Consider the following 22978-nt stretch of genomic DNA (forward strand, 5'->3'; position numbering starts at 1 on the left):
TCAAATTAACTCTTGCAGTGCTGGAATATTATTTGCCTGTAATGTGGACGTTTTCTCACAGTAAAAACACAATTTTAGACAGCTATTCAGTTTATAAATTTTCTTTGTGATATGTCTGTGTCTGTAATGAAGTGAGGGGCAGGGTCATGAGCTATGACTGTTTCATTTCTTTGAATAAGATGAGGCATGCTGATATGGGTAGGGATCAGATATTAAAATGTTCTTATGACTCAAGTCTTTATTAATTTTATTCCAACACTTCTCATTCAGCATGCCTCTAGGGCAACAAGGATTAAAACATTCAGACATGATGGTAATTTGAATCATTTTCTGTAAAGGTTTGGATTTTATATATAAAGTTCTTGCAGCAGATTTTGTGTTAAAATATAAGTGATGGATTACTTTCATTGTTAAAATAAAAGTTTTGTTTAACAGACCTACTGATGCAGTGAAAAGACCTTAAGATGGTATATTGTTCAACATTAAGGGCCAAATGTTTTTCTTCTCTCAGAGCTTCACAAAGATCAGTAGAAGTGTAAGGGTGACTCTTCTGTGTCAATCTGGTAGGTAATAATCTATAATAAACAAGATATAACAGAAATTTAAAAAAGAAATCCCATATGACCAAATTTTATCCATATTAAAATGATTCTCAACAGATTTTCTACAATAAACTCTTTCTTAGAGGCTGCACACAGAAATATGGACATACAACTTGGTGTGGTGGTGTGTGTGTGTGTGTGTGTGTGCTTCTTTGCAAGCTGACAGTCTTAACTCAGAGACAGACTACACTGTTAAAAGATGTTGGAACAGACATTTCTACTTATTAATATGTATAGCTTTTGCTCTCGGTGGAGTAGCGATCTGATTGAGTGTGGCTGTGGAGTGAGAGCTGGGAGGCTTTGTTCCTCTGGTGGTGCTGTGTCTCCCTCATGGGGAAAAATTGCTATGAAAGTCACCAGCAGTACCTGAGGTTAATTGCTAAGTTGTAAATCACAGAAGACACTTTGACTATGGGTGCTGTTAGCATATGGCTGCAGTTAGAGGTTATGGCAACTGCTGCTGTTAGATGAGTTTGTCTTCGACTTTGATTAGTCATATTCCAGGTGAATAGAACATGATTAGGATACAAAAGTGGGAAAAAATAATTCCGGTGGGATGTTCACGGGATAAATCAAAGTCTATGAATAGTTAATCAGGGGAACAAAGCTGGAGTGCTGAGTCATTTTTTATAGATATTGAGTTAAAAAACAACAAACAATGTTGCTAAATTTTAAATGAAGGCCTCATCTATTCATTCATTTATTCACTTAATTACTCTGCAACATCAATACAATGGTAGGTAGAAAATGTAAAATGTACATCTATACATACTAAATGTATTTTAATTCATATTGACACATATTTTCTTTATTTTCTTTATTAACAAAGGCCTTTAAGAGCCATTATTTTCCATTAATTAACAATATGTGTGGGATTAAAACACACTTAGATGTAGTTGAAGGTTTTTATTCATTAATTTCTCATCAACTCAAATTTTCTTTAATGCACTGATAAGTTGAGAGTGGTTCCTCAACAGGTAATGAATGACACTAGAGATGAATATTGTTATAATAACATAAACCAAATTTCTACTCAAGAAGTTATTTGGTTGAAAAATGCTGCTTGTTGTTATTGTAGCACTTGTAGTGCATTTCTTTTTGGCTTCTAAGTGTCACCAAACATGAAACTAAAAATATAATTGTCAGTCATTTTTAATAAAATGCTGGCATCTGTCTAATATACCTTTTATAACTATTACTTAAAATATGTCCATATTTATAATAGACAATTCTCATGTGATAACTATAATAGCTCTCCATCTTCTGTGCTGATTCTCCATTTGCTAACTGTCAGTTACACATGAATCCATTTTACTGCTGACATCTTGAAAATGGACTGAGTCTTGATGAGCTACCCAAGTATGACTGACAGTTTCTCTGGTATACATTATTCAGCTATTGATCTTATATTTCTGATGCAAAACTTACAGTACACAGTGTCTTTTCTCCTTTTTGTAATTTGTTTTTGTTTCTGTTTTGTTATTTGGTCCAAAGGAAACGTTTCCATGGGTTGACATCTTTTGGTAGGTCCTCTCCTTGGCTCCCTCCCTCCACCTGCAGAAGCTAAATAGTTATTTTACCCCCTGAAATGGCTCTGATAGTGAGGTGGTGCTTTGGAGACTCACAGCAGCCTTCAGGATGGAGCTTAATATGACTGATTGGTGGACTATTTACAGCATCATATTTTAGTCCTTCTGTCTCAGTCATATCAAGTTTAATCTACAATATAACTTGTGAAACCTGTTAATTTAAAGCTGTACAAATAGAATAGTTTTTACTGTTTCTAAACACAACATTAAAACTCAGACATATATACCTTCTTTAATTGGCTGTAGACACAGTGTGCACTGTGAGCTGTGGTGGTGGAGTAAGCTCGGGGATGAATGAGAGGTTTCATGACAACATAAAATCAATAAATCAAAGCAATAAAAATGATTTTCTGTTTTAAAGTAATTATGCGCCAATGCACAGATAAACACGGGTCTAGACAGTGTCCTCACAGAGGTATCTGCACAACTGGGGAGCAGAAATTAGTGCCTATTTAGATTTGTTTTACAGACACAAGCTCCTAGAACACATTATAGACTTGTTAACTACGCCAGTCAGCAAAAAGGTGGAATAAATGTTTATTAATAACAAAAAATGATTGTCAACCATTGTCAATAAGGGTGTGTTCAAAAGCAGACAAGTCTCTGCTGTTTCTACTTCATTTCAAAACACAAATCTCTGACCCTGTGTCATGAAACTTTATTTCTTGCAACAACACATAACATATTTATATGCATCCAAGAACTTGTATGTAGGCCAGTTTTCCTTTGTATAAACTCTGAGCTTCTCAGTCACATGTACATCTGTCAGAAAATGCAGCTATAAATAACAATGCAAGCTAATTAATTTAATCCAAGCTAGCACTATAGTTAGTTCCAACCACTCTCACATACAATATCAATGTTAAAAGAATCACCCCCTTAGTCTTTATTTAAAGATGCACAGACACCTTTGACTGTGCACACACATAGTTTGCAGCCTGCTTAGAACTACACAGTGTGGTAGAGACAACTCTATGGATGGTGAACTCAGATCTTGATATTAAATGGAGCCACTCAAGACTCTTTTTTCACTAGCGTTTAACCAAACATTTTTATGTTCCTTTTTATGCCTCAGATGTACCACTTTGGCTGCACTCCACTGATGTTAATCAGCTGCCTTGCTCCTTGTCTTGCTTGTTCATGACTCGACTCGCTGTTGTCCATGAAAGGCTCCCATTTAAGATAGGTTTTAAAGTTCACGTTGGATGGACACAGCTTGCCACTTTGGTTGCTGTGGAAACCAGGTTGATGCATGGACAGATTGTTGAGAACAGTGTGAGTGGGAGTTTGAGAGACTGTCAAGATTTATGGATTGTGCTCCTCAGCCACACAAACTTGCTGTCCCACCCTTTAACCATCAAGAGAAAGTGTGTGTACAGTCTGTTTGGATGCAGACTAACTAAGGGGGGAAGATGTTTTTTTTTTTTTTTTTTCTAGGGGGGTTAGGGGGGTATGAATAAATAACTTTTTATAATATTTATTTATTTTAATCTTTTCTATACAAATATAAATAAAATAAAATGTCATATTTCTTCAATACAGATATTCTATAAAAATATATTTATTTATTTATTCTTCAGTGAATGGCAGCGTATTGGATGACTCACTAATGTCCAATGAAGTGGCTGATTTGCAATTATACCATCCACACTCATGTACTAGAAAACAGACTTAATAGGTTTCCACTGTAGTGGGCACGTTGGGTCAAAGGGTTAACTAAGCTATCTTCCTGTGTTTTTTGTTTTATGATGAATTAGAAATAGTAATAATCTTTTTATCTAACTTGGTGGATATATTTATATTCAAGTTGAACTTTTTCTTTAAGAAAAACTGGCATAATTCAGTGATAGTTCATACCTCACTTTTTTAAATCAAAAGCATTTGCTTCCTGAAGACCACCAAACAAAGGTCACAGTGTTTACCCACCTCTTTACTTACAAGTGCAAGCAATATAATCAACACTGTCAGCACTGAAAGGGCAAGTTGCATCAACCATGTGGTCTGAAACCTCATGTGAGGCCTTTGCATGCAGGTTTAATGGGGTGCAGGGTTTGGACAGGGACCAGACAGATTTCTCTTAGGGCTCTGAGTATGGCTTACATCCTGCCCTTTAGTCATTACGAGCAGCTCAGCATACAGACAGAAAAGATTGAATCCGGGTCTTAAACTGTAAAACTAGCAAAAAAGCATGTTAAAAAATCTTTGGGCAAATTTAATTTTCCACAAGTTCACAACACTATGCAAACGATGAAATCATCTTAGCATGCTAGCCAGAAGTCAGAAATGCTAATGACTGCTGTTGGTAGGTAGTGACATGATGCAGTTGTGTTTCATTCTATGTTGTCCACATGTTCTTGACTGTGGGTTATTCTTATGGTTACTGCATGTGCCAGATAATTTGTATGAAGACGGACGTATCTATTGCTCATAAAAAGGAATGACTAGGATATCCATCACCTCGCTGGTGACAGCCTGTTCTTGGGATTAACATCAGCTACTCAAGTCACTGTGAAGGAGTCAAGCAACTCTTCAATCAGGGCAAGTGCCTTTCTGTTAGTCATGTCAGATTAAAATCAGTAAGTCACTAAGGAAGTGGAACTTACTTGAACAAATTAACTACAAAAATAACCTGAAACTGGTATTTAGGTCATGCGATCAGCAAACTCAAATGTTTTACTTGGATGAAGAGAACAAGCGCAGCATTATTGCAAGTTTATTACTCTTGCGCTAACTATTTAGGAGTCTGGGAAAACATTCAAATCAGCCAGCATGAACACTGCTGAGTAAACTAACTGTCATATAAAATCACACCAAAATTGGCCAAAGATTTAGTTTGTTTTGATTTATTCTTGAACATTGAAGTAGGCATATATTCACTATGAAGACACATAATTTTACCTTGTATACTAGATTATACAAGGTCAGATATTATGCTGCCATGGTTATGTTTGGTAAGCAGCCTTAAGAAAATCCACTACAGCATTTTATTAATCTTGTTATATTTGCCTCATGTTGTGTTTTTTATTTGAAAAGAAATATGACAGGAACATAAGTGGTATACAGTATATGTATGTATGTATCTGTTGGAAATGCTGTTTATTCCCCTTTAAAATGGTGCCATGTTTGTAAGGAAGATATGTTTGTGGGATGAGCAGCACAGTTTAACAAATAGCAAGTGTCACCTCAGATGACAGGTCACTAGAGGACAAGGATACAGACTCTTTCCACACACACATGGCTCACCAGGGTCACTACACCAGTGTGAAGTAAATTTTAGTTTCATGATTAGTCATTCTTTTAAAATATTGAGTGGCTGCACATTTCTTAAAAATTGTTGTCCTGTGTACAAGTACAACTACTAATGCTATGTTATGTAAGCATATAAAACTAAAGTTAGCCTGATGCTACGTATAAGTGCTAATGTAGTTACATGGTACCATTTGTTTAGTTTTAAGATAAGTGGCAAGACCGTGTCATATTTAGTTTTCAGTGAGTTTATTTAGGGACAACATCAACTCAGTTAAGCAAGATTTTCACATTTGAGCACAAAATAGATAAAAGGTGCTCAGACAGTACATCAGTATCCATGTTAATTAGCACTATCTAATTTAATTTAAGCAGCAAGGCTGTGAGATCATTTTAAAGTAAGCTATGGCAAGAAAATATGGAGAAAAATAGTCTTGTTTTGTATAGAATGATAAAACAATGAAGAAAAAGTGAGATATTACTAACTTTTTGTAAAGAGAAAGGGCACAGATCAGACTGAGACAGACCCATGCCCCAGTATCAGCAGCCCCGACAACTCCCTATTTGAAGCTAGCCCCACAAGGCATTATCTGATCATACATCAAGTACCATATAATACAACCCAAAACAACCAACTTACTTTTTATTAATCTTTTTGAACTTGCCACAAATATTTCCAGTGGTGATCCAGATCACAAATATAAAGATGTTTTCTTGTGTCTCTCTATGTGACCACAGTTATCACAGAATATCTATCTATCTATCTATCTATCTATCTATCTATCTATCTATCTATCTATCTATCTATCTATCTATCTATCTATCTATCTATATTTATAATGCATTTTCAATGGACAATCAGATCAGCAGCTGTGGATAAGCAGACAAAAGTCAAATGTAATGTACACACACACACACACACACACACACACACACACACACACACACACACACACACACACACACACACACACACACACACATCTGGTTAGTTCAAAATACAACCAAGACTGATGAAGATGTTGAGCAGTGTTGTTTTTAACTTTAATGTAGGCTATTTTAGCGTAAGCTGCAGAGTTGACAAATTGTGCTATTTTTTTAATTAATGGTAATATTCTCCGCAGTCTTACCACGGCCAGTTCGGACTCGTTTCACGCTTTTATTGTGAGAAGAAACTTCCTATCAAATTGTGTTCCGCTCTGTGTAACTTGACGGTCGCACTGCACTGGACAGGTTTGCTTTCTTCCTTGGCAGTCAGTCTTTTCCCATCTGTTTCATCAGTTGCAGAGCACGGACAAGCACCGGGGAGATCGGAAACAGAACGGAACCGGTAAGGCAGAGCAATTTTTCATCCTACTGTTCGCCGGTGACACACGTGTGTACTACTGCCTGTGCAAAAAGTTTGGATTCGGCTACCTGAATTTCTTGATGCGATATTTTCAGGCGTGTACTATACTGCTGGTTTCTGACAGACTTGAGTAAATCAAACCGGTTCTTGTAAAGGTTTATTTTCCTAAATGGCAGATTAATTGCGCTTGCGGTTTGGAGTGAGTTTGACTTTTGGAGTTTATGCGTAATTGCGCATCAGCTGCGCCGTGCGTGTAATCCTCTTTCTCCTCACTTGACTCCAAGAAAACTGCTTTTACTGTAAGTGCTTTGAATAGTTACATATACGTTACTAGGCAAATTAATAAAATAAAAAATCTACATTTGTGGTAAAATGAGATAGTGATTGATATCACCAGCAGTCATTTAGTGTAAATAATAAAGTTGTAACATAAATGTAGAGATTTTTCTATTTGAATATAACTTGCAAGTTCCTAATAAAAATCGTCAAACAGCTGTTTAAATTATGGCTGATGCTCATTTCCTTCATGTAAGAACTCCATATATTCCCTCTTTCCGGTCTTATGATTGGATTTTCATGTCCTTTATGGCATTTTTCCATTACAAAAGGGATGAATAAGTTCTCTGTGGACTTTCTGTCTGCACTGTTTATTGACTATGCTCATAGAAAATGAAATAATCTGTTTTCTTTTAAGTTAAATCACTTTAACAATGAGTATGTTTAACTTATCAATACATTTCCCCTTTTAAAATGATGGTTTAAGAAAAGTAGCATAGTTTATACTTTAGCATCTCCAGTTACTGTACATTGTGTAGCTTTTTCCTAGTCACTGGTATAAATCAGCAGACTCCAGAAATATATGGTTTATGGTAAAGCTGACTTTGTTGCAAAATAATGGTACATGCAAGACATCTGAGGATTAGCTTCTCCATATTCAAATCTCTTTTGCTGCAGTGTTAGTGTTGTTCTAATCAGTCTAATAGACTGATCAATTTTGCAAAATAAATCATAGGTTTGCTTTAGAGAAATTGACATCCACTGCTTCCACTCTGTGCTGAATCCCCAAATAGAAGAGGACAGTAGTTTGTCTCGCTGTTATGTCAAAATGTGCAATAATTTATTGGATTATTTATTTCAGTTGTACTAGATATTTGATTAATCTTAAATATCACATTATATATATATATATATATATATATATATATATATATATATATATATATATATATATATATATTTTTTTTTTTTTTTAAAGGTAAGAGAATCATCAGGAAATTACGTGTGAGTGATTCACATATTTGGAAATGGTACATTTGAGTTACAGTACATTAACATGTAGATGTAACAATTTTAAGTACAAATATTACTCTAAAAGGTTTGTATTAGTTGGTGGTTGTTAGGTAAACTATGTTTGGTAGATCAAACCAGCAACATTATTAAGGTGTAAACAAATTGGAGAGAAAAGATATAAAAAGCCCAGTTACCCACCATTACAGGTTCCGAGGAACAGTGTGGATAGTAGTAACACACCACTTCAGATTATGTCTGAGAGACAAAACTGCTGCAATTCTGAATTGTCTTTTAACCTTACTTTGGTTCTACAAAGGTCTTTGCAGCATGCTGCATATGCATCCATTCACACACCGACACTCGCACATAGCTACCATTCAAGTTGATCACCTGCCACTGGGAGAAGATTGGCAAGAGAAACGTGTGGGGGTCAAAACCATCAAACCTTGCATTTTAGTGTATAAACTGCTTTGAGCAGTCATTTTAAATCTTTGCTTCATATTGCTTTGAATCCATGTGCAAGTTCAAATCATGTGATTCGACGTTGAATGAGCTGTTTTTTTTTACTTATCTTGGCAAAAAATAGTTTAATTCTTAATTTGGGTTGATATATGTTTTATATATTTCATATTTCATTATCTGGATAACCTTAATATCCCATATTAAGGTTTCTCTCCTATGTGGTTGCAGATATAAGCACATGCAACAACTCAGGGTGATGTTTTGAATCAATTACATTGTGCATCTCTGTCATAACACTATGTATAGCTCTAGAGTTACTGTTAAAAGTTGGAGCTTTTCAGAATGGATAGAAAAATCCAACCATCATCCTAAAGTGTGGCTTGTAGCAGACTGGCACTTCCAGATACTGTTACACCCTGTGGAGCATGTATGTGTGTTGATGTATTGTTCAGGTTTGTAGGTGTTGTTGTCAGCAATGATGCAGAGTAACAAGAAACTAACAGCCTGTCTGTCACTGTGTGTTGTCAGTTGTGTTTCCTTATTGTTTCCATCTCAGCAGGCTGGAAGTAAAAGATGCTCTGGCAAAAAAAAAAAAAAAAAAAAAAAGTTTTAGTCCTAAAGTCTCTATAGATGTAATGCTGGATGATTTACTAAAGGCTTCAATGTGCAGTATAGCCTTTTGCTTATTGAGACCTTTTTGAATTTGTCTTTGCAGATTTGCATTTTTTCCTTCATATTGCTGCCTCTCACATAGGAATTTTCTGTTTGGTTGTGCACATCTGCTGCTCAACTGGCCTCTGGCTATTTCACTTTGACCTTCTGCTCATCGTCCTCTTTGCTGCTGTTATCTTTGTTATCTTCACCTGCTGGGCAAAGTTGACCACCCTGTTCACACTGAGCACAGTTCACAGTTGGAGTCTGCAAAGCCCAAGACTACATGTGTACACTTTTGGAAGTTTTATTGACCTCAGTTTCTCCCTTTCTCTGTGTGACTGTTGCACTTGATTTAATCCGATGCTGTGATCGTTTAGAACGGCACGGTGACCTTCAGTAGGATTCTCTGAAACGTTTAGTGCTAAAATTGTGGCATAGTCACAGTTGCTGCTCTATTTGCCAGTACAAACATACAGCTAATTCTCTAGTAACTGGGGGTTACTTTGCACTTGAGGATATTACTGTTCCCTCATGGCAAAGCAGAACAGCTTAAAATGAAGCACAAAAGAAACTAATTGTATGCGGTTTTAATGCATCATATATTTGTTTGTGGTGTGTGTTTTCTGAACTTTTTGTTTTTATTTTTTTTTTGCAGTATAGGTAAATGATGTTTGAAGTAAACATGTGGGACGGCTGGGTGCAGGTAAATTCTTAGTTAATATTTACTCGGATTTTGTATAGCAAATGGCTTGAACAAGCAACATTGATATAAACAATTTTGCTGCACAAAGATTGGATAGATGAAGTACAAGTCGTTTGTGGTTTGGCATGACAGGTGCATATAGAGCAGGGGACATCTATATTAAAAGGCATGGAAACATGCCCTTGAAGAGGGAGCAATGGAGTGAAGGCATCCCTCTACCCATGAGCCTGTCGCTGTTCTGCATGGGTTATTGCCCTATGTGAGGCTGGAGGTGGCAGAGACAGGTTGGGGGTTGACTTGGCAGAGGTCAGAGATTCAGACAGCTGCACAGAGCCTGACTCAGGGCGTGCAGGCTGTTCTTTCACTGTTGTTAGCGCCCTCCCTCAGCCCCCTGCCTGGGTGACTGGCATGCCTGACTCGAGGTGCTCAGCCCGAGGAAAGACTTTGCAGAGGCTGCCTGCTTCTCAGTAGGGAGTTGGAGAACTGACACTGCCAGCTCTTTTGGGAGGGGGTGGGGGTTCACCTATACATCTTAATGTCCCATCTAAGCCCCCGGGCCCAAACAGGAATGAAGCAGGCAGTGTAAAGTTAGATCAGGGGTGCAGTCAGGCTTTTCACCTACTTTAACATCAGAAAGCAAATCTGTTCTGTGACACATTCAGCATCTGTGTTGATCATCATTTGAAATCAAGAAATCATTTTCCTCGCTAACATAAGGTAGCAAACGTCAGCTTTACCACCATACACCATGTTGCCTACGCACACGCGTTCACACACGTGTAATGATTCACATTCACAGTGGCTCCAGTGATGAAATAGCACACTGACTAGCGCAGACTCATGCACACACACAGTGGTGCATTTATGCTGATGAATGACTGTGCTCTGAGGTTGAACACTAGCTCAGTGTTTCTAGCCAGGTACACCTTCTCAACCAGTTTGCACAACAACAACAAAAACTAAATGGGCTGCTTGTTTGGCTCTAACTGAACTCCTCAAGAAGGGCAGTGGCTGAATCATTTGATCAAAAACAAACTATTTTGGACGGCTTTCATGAATATTCAGAATTGGTTGTATTTGGTTTTAACCTCATTTTTTCCATTTATTTATGTAGGCTTGTTTTAACGGATGACCTTTTTGGCAACGCCCTGCTTGACATACAGTTATTCATACACTTGCACACCTGGTATCACAACTACAGTTTTTCAGGGGAACTGTTAGACCTTTACTCATTTAAGTGATCACTTTTGACAGAAATGAGAGTGGAAACTTTTTCTGTGCCAAGATCATTTTTAAGTGAGATGAGTTCTTCAGCCTGTTGGTGTGTGTCCTTATCAGTTTCCTGGCTTTCCACTGTCAAGACTATTAGACGATAATCAAATTGGCATTTTATCTCATAAGCTTTGCACTTGGTCAAGTCCCAGACAGTCATTAAAAGTTCATCACAAGTCATCAGAAGTTATTGCTGTTCAGTTTTTGGTTTCTACAAATGCATAAAAGACATTAGTTTAAGTAAGTGCATCCCCTCCACATGTTTTAAAATTAAATTTAGTTGCAAATTCTTCCAACTTTGCTCAAATTTTGCTCTACACTTTAAGTAAGAGAAGCTAATGAAACAAACCAAAACTACTCAGGAGGACTCTTTTAAATGCTAAATGTGCTCTACCACTCCTCTCCTTGTCTGCACTCTGAAACAAGTTTTTATCTCCCTGGAATGCTTTACATGAAGCTCTGAATAAAAATGAACATAACTTCTAACTGCAGCACTTCAACAGTGTGGTTTTTGGAGAAAATACAAAGATCTGAAAAAGACAAATTCCATCACAGCAGGCTGACATTTCCTGCCACTGGTTTCATCTGAATGTGAGATAGTAGCAAATATGGTGAATATGTAATACTAGAGAAGCAGCCATCAGCTTGGCACACCACAGATGTTTGTATCGTCTGTTTTATGCTCAGCTGTCAGTGACCCGGCAGCTGTGCCAGTGAGACATGTAGCCCCATCACAGTAACCACAATGAAAAGTAGTGCTAAAAGGTTACAGCTTATATGTTCAAGTATTTAATAAGTTGAAAGAGCTGTTTTTCGTGAAGCAAAGACAATCTTCCACTTGACCCCAGCTTCCTGAAATTAAGATTATACTGAAACCTGTGCTTCTTTTTTTTAGTTTTGGGGACAATAAATACATAATGGATGATATTCATATATTTGCTGCATTTGTGAAGAGACTGTGCTGTTGTGCTCTTCTTTTTTTAATCTCCTGCACAGCCAGAAAGTCCACTCATGCCTCCAGCAGATATCAGCTATCAGGATCATTACAAAGCTTCCTCCACCTCACCATGCCACCAACTCCATCTCTCATTGATCACACTGGAAAGACGTCTAATCCATGCTGATCACAGTAACCTCGACTGTCTGGAGGGCTGGATCCGAGGCACACACGCTTGTTTTTACCATGTCTCGTATTGAACCATGCAGACTGCAAGAGATATGCTTGGCTGTAACTCAGGTCACCTCAGACAGTCTAATGTTGATAATGCCCAAGATGGATCTGTGATGCCACTATTGACGTATCAGCTGACTCAGGATTGCTTATATCACACAGCTCCAGCCTTTCATCAATGTCCCGACTCCTCACAATGAACCAGGGCTTAGCAAACCCAAGTGGTGGCCTGGCCTTTGATTAAAAGTCAGATTATCACCCTCTTTACCATATGTGGGCTACACAGATTGTTTATTCTTTCCACAGTACCAGTATGCTTTCACACTGTTTAGTTTGAGTCATCTGTGTTATTTATTTTTTTCCAGCGGTGTCTTCCGCTGTCTATCTTCTCATTTATAGCTGAGGTCTTTTTTTTTCATTATTTTACTGCATGAGTGTGTGTGGGTGATGTGTGCTTACTCTCTGCTTGAGGCCTCTTCTCATGTGTCAAACTAGTGGGTGTGAGTGGATGATGGAAGCAAGGCCAGCTCTCTGCTCCCCAAGAACCCACATTAACTCTACTTCCTTCAGTTTAAAATCTTTCTTAGCCCTGTAGCACACAGCTGGCACACACTTCGAACTCACTAATCCATGAAATCTATTCTGCTAAATGCATTGATTTACCGCATCTCTCCCCATTTCTTACTGGTTCGACCACTAATTGATCCTACAGTACTTCCATTGTATCCCAGTTTGACCAACAATATTTAAAAGGCTTTCTTTTATTTTGTAAAGACTAAGCTGAACTCTATTGTAGATAGTACACTTGTACCGCATTAGTTATCAGCTTGACTTTGTCTCCCCCCAAGCTTAGTCCAGGCCATAGCAAACTGGTGCCAGGCTTATAATTGAACCATATATTTTTTTCCACTCGGTACCGAGAGAAAGGGGCATTTCTCAGTGCTCTGCCTCTGGAAGTGTTTCTGCTGACAACACAGGGTGCTGTTAGGGCTGGGTTAACAATTGCAACAAAACAATCAGACAATGGGCATGGCAAAAGATAAAGTGCATGGAGGAACGGATGCACCTGCTCTATGGAAAAAAAAACCGGTTAGTTTCTTCAGCTAAAGTGAGGAAAGAACAGCTTCTGATGATAAAAGGTTCCCTGAAACATTCTGAACTGTTTTAACAAAACTCTTGAGTTAAGCCACCTCTGGTTTGCAGTAATTATACAAGGATGTACCTGAAACAGAGAGCCTCACAAGGGCATCAAGTCTATGTCTTTAAGTACTAATTTCTTTCTTTCTTATGGTTGCTAATTACCTGCTGACATAAATAATCCTAAAAAATGTGAGCAGTCTTAATTCTCCCACTTAAGACGGTGTAGTATAGTATTTTTTAGCCCAAGGACGTTTTATTGGATTTGTTTTAGGCAATAATGTAAGAATCAAAACAAGGTACTCTTCTTGTGTCTGTAAGAAGTCAATGCAAAGACAGCTGAACATCCGAGACTCTGCTAATGTTTTTTGATTCAGAGCTAGGTAACAGAAAACACAAGATAAAGCAGCTAAACAAATGAACTTGAGGGTTTCTCATGCTGTCTTGCTTTCTCTTTAAATGTAAATGGTAGAGAAAATGCAAGTAAATGCCCTTAGTGATAAAGTCGCATACATTAGAGTAGAAGTAGTACATCAAATACTGTACATTCAAAGAACATTTCTAGTTTGGACTTCATCAAGATAGGAAGACTACATGTTGATCTCTTGTGCAGCCTGTTATTTTGACAGTGTTTTGTTAAAGGTGGATTTTGTAACTTAGTCCTTTGAAAGTGATCACCACAAGGGGGCAGAGTTTTACCAGATGTGTATGTTTGAATAGATGAAGAAGATGATAATACAGTAGCATGTAATGGCAGTATTTATTGTTAGTTAATATAAAGATAAGTATAATACTGTGGAAAACCTAAAATTGCCTTCATCATCACCCCTTCACACAAAGGAAATTCTTTCAGCTCCAAAGAAATTAAATGGCAAAAAAGAACCAAAGTACCTGGTGTATATATTGGTGTTGGTTTTCCTTACTGGAGACAACTTTTGGGGAGTTAGGTATCAGATTTCAAACCTTTACTCCCCAAAAATTGTGGACACTTGGATTGCAAACAGAGCAGATTAAAAAGAGATTATCTTCCCTCTTGTCCTCTAGTAGGCTGATGAAAAAATAAATAAATAAACATTTGGTTCCAGGGCAGACTAAACCCTACAGTGATTCATGTCCCTTGCTGTGGAGCAAAGCAGTATTACAGGAAAACCTAGACCCCTTTGCAAGTTTTCCAATTATATATTTTAGCTACATAGTACATACGTTTTTATTGTTATATGTTGCTTTTACCAGTGTTGTTGTGCCTGAACTCGTTCATTGAACGATCGTTCATGAACTCGTTCATATTTTGGGTGAACGTGAACTGAACGTACTGTATTTCTGCCTTATGGATGTTATTGTGAAACTTTGCCTGCCGGGTGTCAAGAAGCAACCCTGGACATCAACAATGTCAACAGCAAACCTGAAACGGTATATTGAAATAAAACACTCGGCAAGCCTTCCAAGGTATGTGAACTAAATGTCACTGAAAAAACAATCTAAAGACTTGGGAACAGCATGCTAAAACAGATCCTCTACCAGCCAAAACTAAATAACGGCGTACAGTGGCAGCAGCTCCGTTGTCTTCATCTCCAGCCGCAGCTGGAAAACCTGGAAAAGAGAAGCCCTCAGCTTTCATAAACTTGACAAATGCAAGACATATGAGCCCCATTTCAGAAAGCGGGTTTAGTGAAAACTCTGAGTTAGTTGACTCCGAGTTAAGGGAAACTCTGGGTTTTCGGTTTCACAAAGCAAGTTCAGTGTAACTCTGAGTCAGTTACTGCAGCAACAGACTTGGTGAAGTTAACCTGCTCACCTGCAGATTTTCTCCAACTTACCCTGAGCTTCTCCTCTTTAGCTGCAGACTGAAGGAAGTGTCAGACATGGTGTGTCCATTTCTTGAAGAGCCACTTGACATTGAAGCACAATTACTCTGCAGATATCTACGTCGGGAAAGGCTGATCAGACCCTGCTTGGATGTTTTATCATTCCCTCATGATTATTTGTTTGAGTGTTACCGTTTTTCTGCACAATCGATCATGTATCTGACTAATATTCTCAGCCCACATATTGTTCATATGACACATTGTGGACATGCTCTCAGTTCGTAGCAAGTTCTTTGTGTTGCACTGCCAATGGGATTTTTCTTTATAACATCGGTGAGGCTGGGCATAAAAAAGAGCAACTCTTCCTTAGGTAACTGTCACTGTAGGATGTGATCAGACTGTCAACGAGAAAAATCTGCCTACAATTAGAGACATTCTGTTAGGGTTGCAGTGCACAAACAGTTATATAACACCAAATTAAGAAATGTCTTTTGAGAATATTAATACCAATAGAGAGGCAATAGAGTATTTAGATCACAATCAAGTTAAGAGACATAACATTTATTCATACAATACTTGTAGGTTTAAGAACAAGAATTATGTCTACAATGAAAACTGACATATATCTACCAGAGTTAGACAACTAATTTCCACTTTATCATATCTATTTATTAAGTATGGCATGGTGCAAACAGCTGGCCCAGTTATTTTAAAGTAAACACATCCAGGCTGCAACTACTCTTTTGCTTTGCACATATTAAACTGGATGTAAAATGATAATTAGTGTTTACTGAAAAATGGATTTCAATTGGTAATATTGTCCATTAACACCAGTTATAGTTTGTCTCTCTCTTTAAACACACAAAGAAATTTTATGCATGTTATTCCTCTCTTTTAGTCCCGTTGCAACAGAAGAATAACAAAAATTAAAAGCACTCAGAGGAGAGTGCATACCTCCACCAAGCCAGTTTATTTTTATTTATTTATTTATTTAAATTTTTTTTTGCCAATTGTGGGTATTATTTTTGAGTTAGAAGCTCTAATAGGAAAATTATCTGTATTTCCCAGTAGTTAAGAATCATTTAAAAAATTCCTTGATTCAGGTGGTGATCTGGATCACCCCCAAAACTCTTTGCTTATTCCATTTCTGAGATTTCTTAAAAATGTCATCAAATCCATCTTTTATTTTGTGAGTAATATTGCTAACAGACAGACAGAGAAACAACACCACCGAATACATGACCTCTGCCTTGGTGGAGGTAACAAAAGAAAGAAAGAAAAAAAAAACTCCAAGGTGTGAACGGAGAACATAGAAGTCATTCACTAAAATGGATTACAGTAAAATGCTAGTTGAGGTTTGTGTCAGAGGTATATGTTCATTCTATATGAATGGGATCTTGTTGCTTCAGACTCACAAATCAGGCATCCAAAACTATGTCTGCGTGTTGAAGTAACCTACTGTATGACTCATACATTGAAAAAGCTCAAGTCACTTGCTTGAAATATCAAGTTTCTGACTCTCTGGTTCTCTATTTGTAGTTTACCTGCATTTTGCTGTATCTGGCAAGTTTGTTCAATATTGTCATGGAAACATGAAGTAAAAGCAATTAATTTACTGAAGTTTCTCAACACTGCTCAGTTATTGGCTCTGCTGGATCTGGACTGTCTGCACACTTCAGAGGCCATATCAAGGCACTCATCCTTCATGGTAAACTTTTTTGTGGCAGAGGAGCACACAACTCTCCTCTGGGCTATGGTCACATTTAATGCCAAAAGCTTACTTTTAAAAGCTGCTTGCAGGCAGACCAACTCCTCACGGTGCAGCTAAAATACAGAGGACAACTTTGTTTCCCCACCAGCCCAGGGCAGGGGTACACTGGAGCATTCAGAGGGATGAGGGCAGAGGGACTGGATCTGTAGGAGGGACACACATTGGAGCTCTGTATTTCTGTATTTAACTTCCTCCACCAACACCCTCTAGCATAACCCCTCTCTCTGCTCCATCTTGTTTTCCTCATGTCCACACATACATCTTTGAGAAGTGTATCAGCATTGAAACACTTTTTGGTGAATGTTCTTTTTTTTACCACTGTTTTTCCTGTCCACCTTTTGATTTCCTAAATGCATAGGCTTTTTGCAGTTAATCTAACTTCCTCAGCACCAAAGAGCTCAGGTCTTTTTAATAGTTAGGAAGTAGATCTTTTAAAAACAGAGTAAAGGGAAAAGATGAAAGGAAGCATGTCTTTAAAAGAGGGGAGTAATGTTCCCTGAGGGGCACTTTTCAGCTTGCATGTAAACCTGCTAGCTTCGACTTAAAACGTAGAGGTGTTATAAATGACAGAATATCCTCGACAGCCACTTTGTTTATACTAAAAGCCTTCTCCCAGGTTGGCGTTTATATTAATGATTTCACTCAGGTTTTAAAGTGCTTGATGATGAGCAGCCTAGAAACGAAGGTGGGGCTCTGACCTTGTCCCACTTCGTGGATTTGCTCTGGTTTCTGACTAATAGAGTATGCCCAATTCTTTTTCCCACAACATGCACTCAAAATAGCTCTGGCATGTCCCATTAAGCAGTATTGTAATTGTTAACACAGCATACTCTGACCTTGGCACACATTAACTACTCCATTTTAATGTCAATCTCAATTAAAGAAGGGTTGAGAAGATAATTGTTATAACTAAGAACAAGCATGGCACAAAAACCTAACTGGCCTTTATCAGCATCTTAGGGTACTAAAGTCCAACTTCAGATGTTAATAGTTTTTGGCACCTGTCTGAGATTTTACATTCAGGTGATCCAACCATGATATGGAGTGATAAAGAAGCAGTCCTTAGAATTTATATACAGAGATCCTGTTCACCTGACATGGTCACTATAGGACAGTGTTTCTCAGTCATGGTCCTCGGGTCACTGCCCTGCATGTTTTAGAGGTGTCCATACTTTAACAAACTGGCACTAAAAAGAACTAAAGCAGGGATCCCCAACTCTGGTCCTCAAGGCCCACTTTCCTGCAGACTTTTGGTGTTTCCCTGCTCCATAAACCTGACTCAAATCAATGGGTCAATAGCAGTACAGTTCAATTCAGCTTTATTTGTATAGCGCCAATTCACAACGTCATCTCAGGGCAGTTTACATACAATCCATTTGAGACAATCCACTGTCATCCAATCAGTACTCATACAGGCCAATTCATAAATATTTGGCCTACTTAAGGAAACCAAGATATTAGATTGAAACTAAACTTTGATTCAATCCCTAAACCTAACTCCTTTATAACAGGAAGAGCAGACTTGTGCAAAGCTTATCAGAGATCCATTAAATTGGAACCTGGTGTGTTGCAGCAGGGAAACGTCTAATACCTGCAGGATGGTGGGCCTTGAGGACCAGAGCTGAGGATCACTGAACTAAAGCAATGCAGGGCAGTGGTCCCTGGGAACCAGGATTGAGAAACACTGCTATAGACGCGCGGATATTTGACTCAAAACCTATCTTAGAAAAAGTGGTTTATTGAGTTTAAAAAGTATGTTTACAGTAAAAAAAAAAAAAGAAAAAAAAGTGTTTCCAGGGGTTAAGTGTACAACTAAATGATTGCTGCATTTCAAGGCAAAAGTGATCCAAGATCTTTTTATTAGATGTTATTAAAGGTTAAGTGCTGTAGCTGCAGACTGACAGCTTTATTTTCTAAACGCACTAAAAGGTTTTTATAATTCCATTCATTAAATGAAAGCGACAAACGTTTTGTGCTTTTTGTAACGAGGCTGCGGTTATTTTATTTTTGTGCTTTCAACTGAGACCTTGACTAAACTTAGATGCTTATCCATCCAACAGTATATTGCGACATCCCAATCCAAGGACAGTATTTTTAACAGATGCAGTGCAATATGTTGCATTTTAATGTTCTTGGTGGGGCAGTAAACATCTTTATTTACCCAGTTCACTTTAAAGTTACTTACACAGTTAATGTAACGCTATTTGATGACATTTGCTCTCAGTGGCCCTCATTTATCAAATAAACATACAACCAAACTTTGTGCACACGACCGTTTTTACCCAAGACTTGGCATTTATTAATTTGGACGTGAGTGTAGGATACCATCAAATCTCATGACAGGTCTGAGATCGTGTACGCAAGTTTGAGTCAGTTTGCGTTGCAACACAGCAGACCTGAAAATAATTATTATACAAACTTTAAACCATCATCTAAGCATAAACAGCCACTTATTCAGTACTTAGAATTAACCTTTTGAAAAAAAAGGTTAAAAATTCCATTAAAAAATAAATAAATAAATAAATAAATAAATAAAACACACACACAGATGCACTTGATAAATTATTTGAGAAAAATAAAGAGCCTAAATCCACACATGACAGTTAGAATAGCTCAAATTTAATGAATTGAAAACAAATTCATACCTATATTCACTCTCGGAGCATCTCATCATCTCGCTGGCAAACACTTCCCCAGAGCAGGAGCGCAGATTCAACAGTGCACACACACGCACACATGCCACTGTGGAGCAATGCTTTGAGTTGCTGAAGGGCAGGTGGATGTGTCCCTGACCAGCTGGGGGATGCTGCTGTACTCTCTGGAGAAAGTCTGCAACATAATTCTGTCCTGCACACCTTGCTCTGGCTAACGGAGCCTTTTGATGCTCCTGCGCAGCCAGAGGAGCGGATGCCCATGGAACCGTGCCCAGCGCAGCCTGCACTGGGCCTTTACGGGTGAGACAGGAGCTGGTCCGTCGTTTCAACAAGTAAAGTAGTCTATGCCTTAAAGTTGTGTAACTACTCTGTTTAGTCAGTAGGTTAATGTTTCCCACACTGTGCACTAAAATGTATAGTTCTTTACTGGACAGGTGAAAAATTTATGGGTGACAAATTTTCTCTTTTGTAGGCTATAAAACATGGTTTCACAGAACCTTGAACACAAAAATGCTTAGCTGATGCAAGTAAACACAGACTAAATTTAGTCATTTGAAAAAGTTATATTCACTGTTTTTTAATGTTTTCATTGATCTCTGTGTGTCATTTATTATTTTTAAGTACACAAAGTAAAGATTTGTGACTTTCAATTACCAGGAATGGGCTATTGTCAAAATTAACAACGAATAAAACATTAATCATGGACATATATAGTCCTTTTCATACATCAGCCAGAGTCTGTTTAACCACAGCGAGGCTCTTAACTGCCGCCATGATCCTCTTCCATGCAGTGTTTTTGTGTACACTTTTGACTCCAGTTTTTAGGCTGCCAAACATCACCTCTTTATTCTTTTCCACCTCACAAGTGAGAGTTTCGATCTCGGCCAGCAAAAGTTTCTTTTTTTGGCAGAACCTCTCCTCTCTATGGTTTGACCTCACTGGGCCAGACCTCTTGACTACGACTTATTAAGGGTGTAACATGCGAATGACGATGGATTTAAACGACTGCATTTATCAAGGCCTGATCATTTGTACGTTGGGATCGGTCAGATACAAACATTTAATGAATCACTTGTGGATCATTCCTGCAATCAGATGTGCTCTCATTTCCATGTACAATTAATAAATGAGGGCCAGTGTCTTGAAACTTTTTTCACGCCCACATTCTACATCTCTCTACATCAGTGCTTCTAAATCCAGATCCTCAACTACCACTGCCCTTCATGTCCTAAACATGTTCCTACTGCACTATAACACAGCTGATTCTGATTAATGGACTTCCCCTTATCAAGTTATTTGCAAGCTGGTTGACGAGCTGTTCATTTAATTCAGGTGTGTTAAAGTAGGGTTACCTGTAAACCTCTAAAAGAGGGTCCTGACAGCAGGACTGAGAAACACTGTTCTACATGACAATGCACTTCTGCTATACTGTTAATGTTGGCAAAGACACTAATAAAAAAGGATAAAGAAGGCACAACCCTTGAGACTTCAATGCAAGTCTCAAGAGTTTGAAAACACTCCTCCTAAATGTTTATTTCAGTCCTACTTTTCTACCTCCTTCTTATCCGGGAAGAATTAAGGAAGTTAAAAATACATGATTAAGTTTAGATTAGATCATACAAAATACAGCATACTGTATTTTATTCTTCACTGGTCAAAATTACTGTAATGTCACATGAATGCTGCCTTATAGGAAACAAGACCCTAAGCAGCCAAAAGAGATGTTGCCGCATCACAGTCTATAGCTACACGATTAGACTGGGCTGGATCAGGTTCCTTTAGCCCTGTTAATCTCCATTTCACAGTAAAACAGCCAATTCGATGAGGCATGGCAGAGATGAGGAATAGATGACATGTCTGGCCACAGCTGTCTGATGAAAATTCATTCAGGTGGTCTTTGATAACACAAAGAGGCTAAACTTAGAAATACAGCCTATCAGACCTGTGCTCAGTGAACCCTGCGGGGTCTCTGGCTGGCACCTTCCTCTGCCACCTTCTGGGCGGATCTGGGGTCGTGTTGGTGGTGGAGTGGCTGGGATTCATGTTCCGGTACTGCTGCTGATCGCCCAGGTCTCTGGGCCGCCCAGGTCTGCCTCTAGCCTTCATAGAGGCGTGGTTGCATTTGCACAATCACAGTCATCTTTGAGTCCTCATACGCTGCATGCTGACACAGTTGCTGTGTTGTCTGGTGGGTTTATGCACTAAGAGCGACTTTTGTTTGGGTTGTGTGTGTGTGTGTGTGTTTCTGGCACTCTGGTTTTTGCTGTGATACATGTTTTATTTTTATTTTTTTTCAGCTTGTTTGTCTCTTATAGGTGCTCATGATGATTGTCATTGTTTTCCTGTAAAAGCTGTAGGAAATTCTCTGTTGTGTTTTTGTACAGGTGTAGCTGTTGTTTGGATTGAAGGGTCATAGCCTTCTATCTGTTGTATCTCTGTCTCCTCTTTCTTTTTACTACTCTCCTTTTCATTTCTGTTAAAGCTTCTTCTTTTTGCCTGTCCCTTCCAGTCAGGTCCAGCAATATAATGGAAATTCTATCATTCAGAATAAATAAATAAAAACTGAACTAAAAAATCAGGTAAAAAAGAGGAACCTTATACCCATAAAGCTCCCCTTAGCAAAGCAAATTTGTTTGGCTCAGCACAGCACCAAGACCATCGTTCTGCTTGCTACAGTGCTGGACAGGACAAGTTAAATAAATAAATAAATAAAAAAAAAGCAATGCAATCTGAATCTACAGCTGAACTTTGGTAAATTCCCAACATACTATAAACAATCCATTTGTAATTCACTTACGAATGATAAAAATGACATGTACGTGTACAAAAAGATTCCTTTGTTTTAAACCTTGCTTTCTTGTTTGTCTTTACCCACCTGACTTTTGTTTTGTTTTTTTCTTTTTGGTTTACAAAACTGTTTTTCTACCAGAAAACAACTTCTGTTGATGTATTTTGCCTCATCAGCTAACTTCTATGTGGTGATGTTGACTGAACATATTAAAATAAAATGCTAAATAGGACAATACAATAGGACACAACAGATTTTAAAAGGAGCAGGAGTAAATAAGTATGTTTGTTTGTGGTAGATGATAAACAGTTTAAAAACCCAGGCTACTAAAATGGCTGTTACATATATTTATTTTGATGTAGTGACAAAGCCTGTGACGGATGTTTTGATTTCTAGTGTACAGTTCCTCCCTTCCTTCCTACAAATGTTGGCCTGAGGCCTTACCCGAAGTGAAAACTTCCACACTTGGCAAACCTCTCTTTCATC

The 22978-nt window shown here is 38.1% G+C and overlaps 1 protein-coding gene across 1 annotated transcript in view; it reads left to right on the forward strand.

Moving 5' to 3' along the window:
- The first annotated feature begins 6663 nt into the window (after positions 1-6663).
- Positions 6664-22978, forward strand: part of znf385c (zinc finger protein 385C) — a 135653-nt gene continuing 119338 nt past the window's right edge. Inside the window, exon 1 of the mRNA XM_041976068.1 lies at positions 6664-6767. The gene's annotated coding sequence lies outside the window, so the exon portion shown is untranslated. The remainder of the gene's footprint in view (positions 6768-22978) is intronic.

Source organism: Melanotaenia boesemani, chromosome 2, assembly GCF_017639745.1.
Source record: "Melanotaenia boesemani isolate fMelBoe1 chromosome 2, fMelBoe1.pri, whole genome shotgun sequence".
NCBI lineage: Eukaryota > Metazoa > Chordata > Actinopteri > Atheriniformes > Melanotaeniidae > Melanotaenia > Melanotaenia boesemani.